This window comes from Scleropages formosus, chromosome 15 (genome assembly GCF_900964775.1).
Source record: "Scleropages formosus chromosome 15, fSclFor1.1, whole genome shotgun sequence".
Classification (NCBI taxonomy): Eukaryota; Metazoa; Chordata; class Actinopteri; order Osteoglossiformes; family Osteoglossidae; genus Scleropages; species Scleropages formosus.
Window position 1 is genome coordinate 6898077 of NC_041820.1, and position 12632 is coordinate 6910708.

Here is a 12632-nt window from a genome sequence, read left to right on the forward strand (position 1 = left end):
CCCAGCCGCCCCTGTCCCCCGCAACTTCCTCCAGCTCAACCTGGGGGATCCGCAGCCATTCCCAGGCCAACTGTGAGATGTAATCCCTCCAGCGGGTCCTGGGCCGACCTCGGGGCCTCGTCCCAGCTGGCCGTGCCCGGTATACCTCCAAAGCGAGGCGCCCAGGGGGCATCCTTATCGGATGCCCGAACCACCTCAGCTGGCTCCTCTCAATGTGAGGGAATAGTGGCTCTACTCTGAGCTCCACCCGGATGTCCGAACTCCTCACCCTGTCACGGAGAGTGAATCCCAGCACTCTGCGGAGAAAACTCATTTCGGCCGCTTGTATCCGCGACCTTAGTCTTTCAGCTCCTAAAAGTCCTATTGGTTACATGTCAATAAAATTTGACGATCCGCACTGCCATTTATGGAAAATTAAATAAAGACATTGTTTTATTTAATTTTAAATAAATGGCAGCAAGGATGATCAAATTTTATGAAGAAATGTACAAAGTCTGATTTATTTCTTGAGGATGAATGGGTTTAATTGATTAAGCTTCTAAAAATGAACAGGGAAAACAATAATTGCTTTGGGTGCTAGAGGATAAATTATGATTTTATGCTCTTCTCTTTGACTTTTGATGGCTCCTTCCACCCCTCGTGACCACAGCACTGGACAGGCGATGACGGCGTGTTCAGTCCAAGGTGAGAACGGAGTGACCCCTCCAGCACAGTCATGTGGACACACTTCCACCTGACGGAGATCTGACCTGTATCCATCACACACACCCCATTTCTCCCTGTCACACCAGCACATGCTAGAAATGCGTTTTTAAACTGAGTCTTCTTCCGTTTTTTTTTGTTTTGGAGCCAAACGTGATTATTTTCCAGGACCCTTCAGGAACCTCTATTTTCAGATAAGGGAATAAGAAATGTCACAGCACAGAATAAAGCGCTTTAGACAAGTGACACGCATCAGACAGACATATAAAACCCAGCCTATAACACGTGACACTTCGATTCATGTCTGGCCCCAGACACGCTTAGTGTCAGTGACAGAGGGCTGGTCTCTGTCAGTCGCAGGGCATTTTTCATCCTTATGACTTTTGCAGAGGAGCCGGCAATTGCGGAACTATTAGCACTCTAGATCAATGTGTTTCTTCTCTTCTGGAGACGGGAGGGATATTAGAAAACCTGAATTATCGGGACTCCCCGGAATGCTCGCGGGAAGCTTATTTGTAACGCCCGATTACATCTCCTTATCCCTCATCCTCGTACAGCTGTCCTAGCGGGCCGCATCCGAGGGACTTGGTGCGCTGGCCTATATCTCGCAGAAAGGAGACTAAAGAAAAAAAAAATGTCCCACAAACCTGACAGAAGATGACATGGATTCAGCCCCCTGACATGAGGGTGAAGTAAATATTTTTTGACCCCGTATCCCACCTTATCCCAAACACACACCTTATCTCCTGTCCCTACATCCATTTATCAGAGTGTAAACACAGTCTGTCAGCTCTGTCCCCAACTACAGCCCACCCCCTTCCCTTCTTACTTTCATTGTCAGAAGCGGTTAAATCGTTGAAAAAACAACTTCCCAGACAGAAGGTCACAGAGGACTTTCGTTAGGAGACAGAAACTTGGCTAATGGAAGCAAACTTTAGGATTTCTGTTGAGTGTTACCCTGTTGGCCATCAGCTGGACAAAGAACCACGTTATGGATGTATGTTTAAGGTCTGCAGTCACTCCTGGAGTTCCAGCGCAAATTTTTCCGTGAGCACTCATTCCATGGGGAGTCTTCGCACTGGTTTAGAGTGTCATTACGCCGCCATGCTGTAATCGGTCCAAACGATTCTTCATGTCCTTCATCGACACCGTGTCTGCATGCGCTTGGCAGAAGTGCGATCCATTGAAATAGAGAATAAATGAGTGTAAAGACAGTGTTAAAAGTCACGAGACCCACTAAATGTGCCCTATAAGCTCATAAGTGAGTGTCATGTAAGAGATGACACTCAGGAGCTTGTCAGAAGGAAGTGGAAGGTGTGTTAGATCTTGGATCATCACCATTATGAATCATGGCCAAGTGAGAATCTCGCTGCATAAAGATTTAAAATGACTTCATTATATAACTCAGCTAGCAAATTAATTCTTCTGATCTTGCTTAATTTTCACAAATGATTCTCAAACTGAACCACCTGGACTCTACCACCTTCTTCACATACGTGACAAACTGCAGTCCAGCACCATATCATGAAGCGAGCAGGATATATGTGCAAGACATGACCTCAGAAAGTCCTCAGCACATTAACAGAAGGAAGGAGATGACAGGACTGTGAAGGATAGAGAACTCGTGGTACGGGAGAAAACACCTCCAGGATTTGGACTTGCCCTGCACTTTTGTCAAAGCGGTAGGAAAATGTCAGAATTTGGATTCCAAAGCGCAGAGAGCGGGAGGCCACCACCTGTTTCCTGAATATTTTTGACACTCCATGTGCTTCATTGAGTATTTCTTTAGCACACACTTTAAATCTGATCAAACTGCACAGTCTGGAAGGGAACCAATAAATATTACCGGATATACGTTGGAACTTCAGCAGCTCCTTGGATGTGAACCTGCAACCTTGTTGGCCGCTTATGCAATTCTTACTAATCTTCTGTGGAGGTTCTCCACTAGAGGAGAGCTCTCGTGGGATGACTGTCGCAATTTGACTAAATTCACTTTGAATTCTGGTCCAGAGAAACTCCATTACTGTCAATGTATCTTCAGGGTCCTCTATCTTCAACTGCTCGGTTTCCAACACAAGGTGCTGGAGCTAAATAATGTTTGACTTTCCTCCTTTGGAAACTTTTAATAGAGTTCATTCTGCAATCAACCTTAGTGGGAAGCGGTGTGAGCTCTGACCCCACAGTATTGATCCCCTTGCCTGTGCACCAGCTGGGGTCACAGGATTCCTTTTCCACCCCTCAAAAGGTCAATAATGTCAATACGGTAAATGAGGTAATTTTGCTGGAAAAGATCCAGCGACGGTCTCGTCCTATTTTCCTAAACTTTATATGTATGCTGGACAATTATGGCTGCGTGTCAAGTTGTCACCTTCAGAGGAGAGGAAAAAAAAATATTACAGCCCATGGCATCAATTAGATTTATTAAAAAGGGCAGTATGGAAAATGAACAACTTTCATGTTGAGGGAATGATGACAAATCCCTCCCTCATCCAAGACAAAGTATTAACCGTCTTTAACCCTCAGAGTTGGCAGTTTCCTTATAGGTGTACCTAGGAATGGATACGAGGAAAGATTATTATTATTATTATTATTATTATTATTATTAGTGTTTTTATTGTTGTTGTTGTGTTCAATGATGCAATAAATCACAACAGAAAGAAAATGGGATATACGCATTATATATACAGTATATATATATATATATATATATATATATATTACAAACTAATAAACAACTTCAGGCGCTCCAGTAAAATCTCAGATTTATCGGAATCTGTGAAATTATAATAACTCTTCATTTTAAGTTTCCGGTTTGGATTTTATGAAAAATCTATGTACATACACTTTATATGTAATACACACACACACACACACACACACACACACACACACACACACACACACACTTTCTAAACCGCTTGTTCCATACAGGGTCGCAGGAAACCAGAGCCTGACCCGGCAACTCAGGGCGTAAGGCTGGAGGGGGAGGAGACACACCCAGGACTGGACGCCAGTCCGTCTTAAGGCACCCCAAGGGGGACTCGAACCCCAGACCCACCGGAGAGCAGGACCCGGTCCAACCCACTGCACCACCGCACCCCCTCTTATATGTAATAACCACACACACACACACACACACACACACACACACACACACACACACACACACACACACACACACACACACACACACACACACACATTTTCAGAACCGCTTGTCCCATACAGGGTCGCAGGGAACCAGAGCCTACCCGGTAACACAGGGCGTAAGGCCGGAGGGGGAAGGGGACACACCCAGGACGGGACACCAGTCCGCCGCAAGGCACCCGAAGCGGGACTTGAACCCCAGACCCACCGGAGAGCAGGACTGCAGTCCAACCCACTGCGCCACCGCACCCCCTCTTACATGTAATAACCAATTATCAATTAATTTTAAAAAAATAAGAATTTTCTCCATTTCATTCACCATCACAGAGAGAAAAGCTCTGACTTTCAGCTAATTTGGAGGAAGTGCGGGGAGGGGGGGTGTCCAGGTCTCCAAGCACAATGAGAAAGGACTGATGTGTCACACTGAGCCAAACCATCAAAGACAGGACCGAGCGGCCAGAGAAACTGTGTCCAGCAAGTCTATCGCCTGACAACCACCAGGGAAATAAATAATGGAGCAGGAAGTGGATTTTATTGGAGAATTAATCAACAGTCGGAGTTTTAGTTGCGCTTAATCCAGATTGAGCCGGGAACCTTTCTGACACCGGGGTTATCAATGCAGGCCATGTGAGAGAGTGTAATTGGATCTGTAATGTCTGCGCACACACTTTCTCCACCCTCCTGGCACGTCAGGGTACAGGGAGGGCTGCCCCAGAAAGCCCAGCAAGAGTTGCGCTGATCTGGGGGTCATGTGCGGTTTTAATCACGACCAGTGGCGTCTTTCCTGCTACGTTACAACTCGGTTGCATTTCTTACCTCATACAATAGCAGTCAAAAATTTGGGTACACCTGGACAATCTGGACAAAGGAGTGTGTACCTGTATGGGACAAACTGGAGAGAAAAGTGAAAGTAAAGCAACCCACAACTGTCCTACATCTTAGGAATTGCTGCAGAAAACTTGAGAAGACGTGAGGCCTCATTTCCGGATCAACCTTGTTAACCGAATGCTGAAAATGAACAAAAACCAGTTTTCAGCAAGTGGACTCGCAAGTGGACTCTTCACTGGTACTGTGTCCTGCCTTTCTATAATCACCAGAATTGTTGTAAATTGAGAATCAGTGGCATCTAGAAAACCATCACCCATTAAACTAGTGGGTGCAGAGTTGAATTACTAACTCTGGCAATTCACACTTTGGTAATGGGGATGGCTCCATTGCCATAATGTAATTATTACATAATTATAAATCATGATTTAAGAGAAGTCGCACCCGGAGCAATTTTCTTTAAACAGTGTTTCTGTGTGGATATCTAGGTAAGGTGTAAAAATGTGTATCCATGACAAACCAGAAACCACTGGTCCCTCATAACTGCTGAATCCCTTCCAGTATTATATGTCGCTTCTATACGTAGCTATTGTAGTGTGTGCACTAGGAAAGCCAGGGCACAAAACACATAAGTTGTGTTTCAGTAATCATACATGCTTATCTAAGCCCACTGTCTGAAGTGGGGATGCACTTTTAATTAGATTTCTATGTCGCTTTGGGGCAACACATCAACCAGCCGCATTCATGTAAATGTTTTCGGTAAACAAAGATAACAGTGTCCATCAAGTCAATACATATTATACTGTAATGTGTCTAGTATGTTTTTCAGGTCCAGGCTGCTTTCGCTATAAAAAATAAAGCGGAAGGAGGTCACCTGCTTTTTGTAATAATTTCTGTAGTAGTTTATGGTATCCATATCATAGCCCTGCCCTATGGTATCCTATGGCAGTCTACATCAGCCGTATGTGTAAATTCCCTCTTTCTTCGTGCACATTTGACCTTCTCCACAACCCATCAAGTCACCTCGTCTAAGAATCTTTCTCTGTCTTCAGTTGTACGTTAACGGGCGCGGCAGCTGCCTCTGAAGCGCGCACACATTAAAAAAGCTCAATGCTGGAGCCAAATAACACGGAATGGCACTTGAATGATGTGCAATAAATTGTAACTGGATACATGAGAACTGTTTGTGTTGTTTCGTTGTTTGGCTGTTGTTTTCCTCTCGATTGCTTGTCCGCTCCTACAATCAAGAGTAATGAAAGGGTTTTATTGAATTCAGCATCTGGCCCACTGACTGGCGATATCTGATACCAGTTTGAACTGTGATGATGTATAGTTGAGTAAATTTTATGTCAGTGTCAAGAGGAAAAGGATGAATCTAGACTACAGTCATCTATCTATAGATCCATATATCCATATATCAGTATTACATTTACTGATTTTACATTTATTTACTCAACAGACGCTTTTGTCCAAAGCGATTTCCAATGAACTCTATGTAGTGTTATCAGCCCACACACCTTATTCACCAGGGTAACTTACACTGCTCGATACATTACTTACACTGGGTCGCTCATCCATACATCAGTGGAACACACTCCCTCTGTCCCTCACATACTAAGGGGGGAACCTGAACAGCATGTCTTTGGATGTATATCCATCTGTATCATGTATGCAGTAATTGGAGGTGGAAATTGATGACTGCAGACTACAGAGCGCCGAAACCTTTACAGACAAAGTGACACAGCTGGTTCAGGTTTGGAGGACTCTGAGAGCATCATATTTAAAGAGCAGGGGTGCTGCTTTACTACGGTGTGCTTATTGATTTGCCATTCGTGTATTTCTTCTCGAGAAGCGGCAAGGATCCCAGTTTCATTTTATCCCTGCCAAGAAATGCCTGTGCCAAACACCATCAAAAACACCCTTTGATGGAAATGCCAAGACATTAAGCATCCCTGAAATGTTGCTCTGGATTCATGCGCCAGGTGTATATCACCTAATAATTAGGTCAGCACTGAATCAAAGCTGGATATAAAATATACTGTCATATGCTATGTAAAGCCCATATATTTTCCCACACCAGTATTCCAGAATTATAATACCTGCCAAATGGCTGGGTGTAAATCATGCTTCTCTATTTACTTTTGACATTAAAGATTTGGGAGTCTATACCATTGCTCTCCCGCTTCTTTCAAATGAAAAAAAAAAACATTTTTATTATGTACATATGTTCAGTGGCTAAATTTATTGGTGACTGATGTTTACAGGGAGATTAAGCTGTTTTTCAGTTCAGCAATCCAGAAATATCTGCAATATGAGAAGCTCTTCTTTGCTGCTTTTGAGGTGTGGCAAACAATGCCGTTTTTATTCATCCGTTCAATTATTTTTATAACTGAATTTGAGTGTGATCATGCTCCTGTTCACACTTTCAGAAGGTGATGTCATAGAGGGTGATGTAACAGATGGTGATGTCACTGACAGCCAACCAGAGAGATCTGTGAGATCATGCTGTGAGGCAGCACTTAGGCTCAGGTAAGCAATCACTGATGGTTCTGATGATCCTGATGATTCCTACAGAGATGTTCAGATATCAGATCATTAACATCTGCTGCAACAATCGCTCATTCAAATGAAGGATTGAAACGCAAATAAGAATTAATGCTGACCGTCATTAAAAAAAAGCACTGAACCAGCAAAGTCCAGAGATTTAACTGGGCTTCCATTAGTTGGGGTAATTACAAACAAATCATAATAGTGAAAGCTTGAACTGTAAGTTATGAAACATAGCGATTAGTGGCTTCAGTGGTTTCAGATTATGCTGGATTAATGCCTGGTTGTTAGCTACCATGGATACCATCCCATCGATGGGCAAATGACGATGAGCTTTTCCCAGAATTCCTTGCTTTTTCTGTAAATGGTTTTGCTAATGCAATTACAGGTAAACCTGGAGAAACTTGGAATGTAGGGAATACATATTTCAAAGCCGTTTGGTGATATGTTCAAAAATCATTTAATCATTCAGATGTGTCCTTGGTGAACGATTTTGAATGAAACGATGACGGATCCCCACTCCGGATTACCATATTGAGTGAATAAGAGATGGAGCAGACCCCACTGTACTCCACTCTGACTTCCAGTGCTCCTCAAAGCACCCCACTTCCACACTCGCACACCCAATAACAGCGTCTCGCTTTCGGACGAGCTCTGCAGGGAAACGGCGGCTCATGCCCTGAAATCGGTGCTGCGTGGGAAGATAACAGAGCCTATTTGTAATGCAGACTTCCCAACCTGCAATCTGATGTATGACACATAAAAGGGGATAACAGTATTGAATGATAAGAGCAATAATTCATTTTCTCCCCCTTTTGCATTATTAAAGATGAAATAGATTGAAAATTCATGCACCATTTTAATATTCATAGAAATGAACTTTATATTAACAAAAAATATCTTGCTCATATGTACTAGATTGAGGGCCAAAGAGAGCTGATTAAATTTCATAGCTGGCTCACTGCTAAGAGATGGGTGGGCTTTAGGAACTCTGGGAGTGAAATGTAAGCTGTTCAATAAAATTATCACTGTTTCCAGGAACAAGAGCGATTGTGTTTTACATTTTGTCTTTTAGCTGAAGTGACTTGTCTGACTGCACAGGGAACAAAATAATGTGTGTTATTAAACAGAACTGCATCCAAAATTTTCTAGGCAAGATTTCAAATAGCAAGGAAGGTGGTCTGAGAAAAATTATTTAAGTGCAAGTAACAGCTTAATAAAATTGGTTTGATCCATCCATCCATTATCAATAACTGCAACTCCAGCGCAGGGTCATGGTGGTCCACGGCTTTGGAGTTGTGAGGATGTTCTACCTAATATTACTGTAAAAAATTACAGTTTAATAAAAATATTAAAGTGCATTCATTTTCTACGAGGTAGTTATATACATAAACACACTAAGAGCAATTTTGTGTCACCAGTTCACCTCAAATACGTCTTTGGACTGTGGGAGGAAACCAGAGCACCTGGCGAAAACCCACATGAACATGAGGTGAATTCCATACAGACTGAGCTCAATTCAAATCCACATCGAAACTCATAGCCCAGGAGCTGTGAGGCACTAGCACGCCACCCATTAAAATCAGTAATCTGCCAATAAGAAGACTAAAATTCTGGTGACCATTCTGTGATTTCACTGTAATAAAAAGAACAATGCTAACAGTAATTTAAAAAAAAAAATTCTAATGGTCTTAATGAGTATCATTAAAAACACAGCAAGTCCTCAAATGACGGTCAGTGGTGCACACTCTAATGCTTTTGCACTCACATTGAGATTATTGTCGCATGCTGGGCTTTTTTATTGAGCCTAAATAGTGTTCTTAATGAGAACAAGTTTGCATTTTATGCAGCATTTTCATTTAAACAGTCTGCTAAACATAAAGCATGTCGTGCTGAAATGCATTGCTTGAATATGAAATGTGGAAGAGAAAATACGGAAGGGATAAAAAAAAAAACTTAAGCTGAAAATGGGTCAATTTGTTTCAGCTAGTTGGTTAATTTTATTCTGGCTTGGGGGGGCGGGGATGATTTCTTTCATTATTTTCTAGTTAAGGGATCAGTCCCTGGAGTGGTGGGATTTGCTCTTCGGTTCCAGCAGCTTCCCTGTTCTAAAATTGTTACTGAAGCAGGACATGGCCTCTGTGATCCGGACCAATAGACCTAATAAACCACCGGTTCTCCTTACAGCGCCCCCCGGAGGGCAGATGTTGCATACACAGAATCACTTAAGGTGAGTGAGTAAAAGTCTGGGGCCATGGCTAGAACACACATCTAGTACAGGTAAATGCTTTGTACTTTGATCAAGGGTTCCATTGCAGGAAGTGGGACTCAAACACATGTCCTTCAAGTACAAGTCAGGAGCTCTGATCACTACAGTACATTTACCAGACACTTTTCTCTAAAGCACACACATGTTTTCTGCAACCGTTTGTCCCATACGGGGTCACGGGGAGCCAGAGCCTAACCCAGCAACACAGGGCATAAGGCTGGAGGGAACACACCCAGGATGGGACGCCAGTCCATCACAAAGCAACCCAACTGGGACTCGAACCCCAGCCCCACCAAAGAGCAGGACCCAGTGAAACCCATTGCACCCCCCTACTTTTTTCTAAAGCAACTTACAATATTAAGCTACTTTCAATTATTTACCCAATTAGACAGGTGGATAGTTTCAGGGTAAGTACCTTGCTTAAGGATAGTGCAGCTGAGAGTCAAACCTGCAACCTTTGGGTGCAAAGGCAGCAGCTCTAACCTCTACACTACCAGCTGTCTCATGTACTGAGCAGTCATGTACTGTAAGTCTCATACAGGTTTTACTATGTGCATCTGGATATCATAGGAGCATATTCTTGTTTGATTTGTTAGTTATTTTTGATGCATTCAGCTTATATCATTCAACAAGGCAACACAGGCTACTATATTAATGCGCTTGCAATTATTTACCTAGTTGTAGTTCCGGATCATTCTGATGTGTGAATTTAGGGTAAGTACTTTGATAAAGGGCACTGCAACAGGAGCAGAGACTCAAACCTGCATCCTTCAGTTCTATGGTGAAGCCCCAACAACCACATGACTTCAGTTCTAAGTAAATGGCTTCATCTGTTTCCTACTGGGTTGTGCAGCTCAGCTAAGGAGGAGAAACACACACACAGAGTTTGTTTATTCTTCTATTGTCGAATAATCACATCTTTGTAATTCAATATAATCTTTTATTTATAATAAAATGAAAAACTGTACATGTTTCATTTGTGGCGGATTTTATGTATTGCTGATAAATATTAAGTCTACTCTGCTCAGCAGCCATGGAAGTGTTTAAACCAAATCTGGTGGACGTGTAAATCAAATGCGCATAAGTTCATTTACTGGCAACCATCTGCATCTTAATTCACTCTTCCTACAGTCACGAGCATCTATTACATGGTGTTTAATGTGCGTAGCTGGAAATTAAGACAAATAAGCTAAACGCAGCCTTATAAGCGCAGCTTTGCTTTTTCTAAAACAAACTTTTACTGTGTTTCATGAAATGTTTCTGGTTTTTAAACTACATTTTGCTTCTGTATACAGTCCTGTACTTTTTTATACAATGCAGCACGTTGCTTCATCTGAGGGTCTATGAAGCAAACACATTCAAGGGCTCTTGCCAAGATAATAATAATAATAATAATAATAATAATAATGGGGAGGTGGTGGCACAGTGGGTTTGGTCAGTGCTCGCTGTGTGGGGGGACCGGGCTTCGAGTCCTGCTTGGGGTACCTTGCGGTGGTCTGGTGTCCCATCCATGGTGTATCCCCTCCCCCTTGTGCCAAGCAGCTGTTGACATTGGTATTATAATAATACAATTTCCAGTCTGAGGCCTGGAAATCAGTACAATGTGTCTAAAATAAAATATCAAACAGGATTAGTATTCAGAGGGAGGGCTAACATGTCTATTTGGCCGCTGTAATAAAGATGGCAGCTTTAGGCATTGACAGCCAGAAGCTCCACATTGCTTTTCTAACCAATTAAAAGAAGGTCAGGTGTTGGACTGATTCTGAAAGAAAGCAAAGTCCTCACTTAGGCTGTGTAATACCTCCTCATTATCAAACACCACTCTCATCTGCTTCAGTGACCCCCCCAGGACCAGATCCTTTCCCGAGGGTGACTTGACCTCTCATCAGAGAGGATTTCTTAAGTCTTACCTGGAGAGTAGCCTTCGCTGTAAAGACGGTGAAGGGTCGACTCAAGAGCAGAAGATCCGCTCGGATCCACAGTTGTTAAAGACGGGGGTGTCCAGTGGTGGCAGTGGAACCTGACCCCTAAGGGATCCTGTGCCCAGGTTTGCCATAATTGGATCCTTTTTTATTTGTACATTATTATTCATAATTTCTAATCAAACAAAAAATTTTAAAACTTGTCAGCCTGATACCTGTAGCTGGAAGTATATCTGTTTTTTTTTTTTTTTTTTTCTTAATACCATAAAGTGTTTATACCCCTTTAAAGTGAACCTATCCCTTGAATTTCATCATTAATATCCATTAGAAATTAGGCATGTGATACGTATTGCTGGATTACAATAACAATAATGAATGAATGAATGAATGAATGAATGAATTCTTTATTAACCCCAGAGGGAAAAATATGAGTAGTTGAGTAAAGTAAAGAACATGCAAGCATATCTGTATGCAAGTGGGGGCAGAGTGAAGAAGTGTGAGAAGAAAAAGCAAGAATAAGTGAGTGATGTCAGTAATGTATTAGAAGAGGAGCCCGCTACGGTACTTTTTAAGTTAAACGCATGATTAAACATGTTAAACATGCCAAGGTGATTTATAGCAGTGAAATCAACAGGACAAGAAGGGACTAGAAGATTAATATGGTACAACAGGCTGCTGATGATGTCATTGCACAGAAGAAGCATAAGTTAATTTTTCGGTATAGTTCAAATTAAATTACGGCACCGCCTGTTTTATGTGGAAAGTTTAATCTGTATCAATGCATTACTGCCTATAACAATCACCCCCACTAATGAGCAGATGAAGCCATTTACCAAAACATAAAAATTAATTTTGTGTTGAGAAACTTGATCAGCAATGAAAAACAAATGACACCTTTTTACAGTTGTATTTCAACAAGAGATAAGAACTAAGCTGAAACAGGACTGATGGTGTCATCAAAAACCTTAAGCAGCACAAGTGAGGTTAACAAAATACATACATGCATACACACTGAGCCACTTGTCCCATACAGGGTTGCGGGGAGTCGGAGCCTGACCCGGCAACACAGGGCTTAAGGGACACACCCAGGACAGGATGCCAGTCCATCACAAGGCACCCCAAGTGGGACTCGAACCCCAGACCCACCAGAGAGCAGGACCCAGCCCAACCCACTGTGCCACTACACCCCTCTCGTTAACAAGATACTGCTTTGAAAAATT

General features: G+C 42.4%; 1 protein-coding gene across 1 annotated transcript in view; it reads right to left on the reverse strand.

The window, feature by feature from the left end:
• dcdc2c (doublecortin domain containing 2C) overlaps positions 1-12632 on the reverse strand; it is a 93559-nt gene that overhangs the window by 39078 nt on the left and 41849 nt on the right. The window lies entirely within an intron of this gene.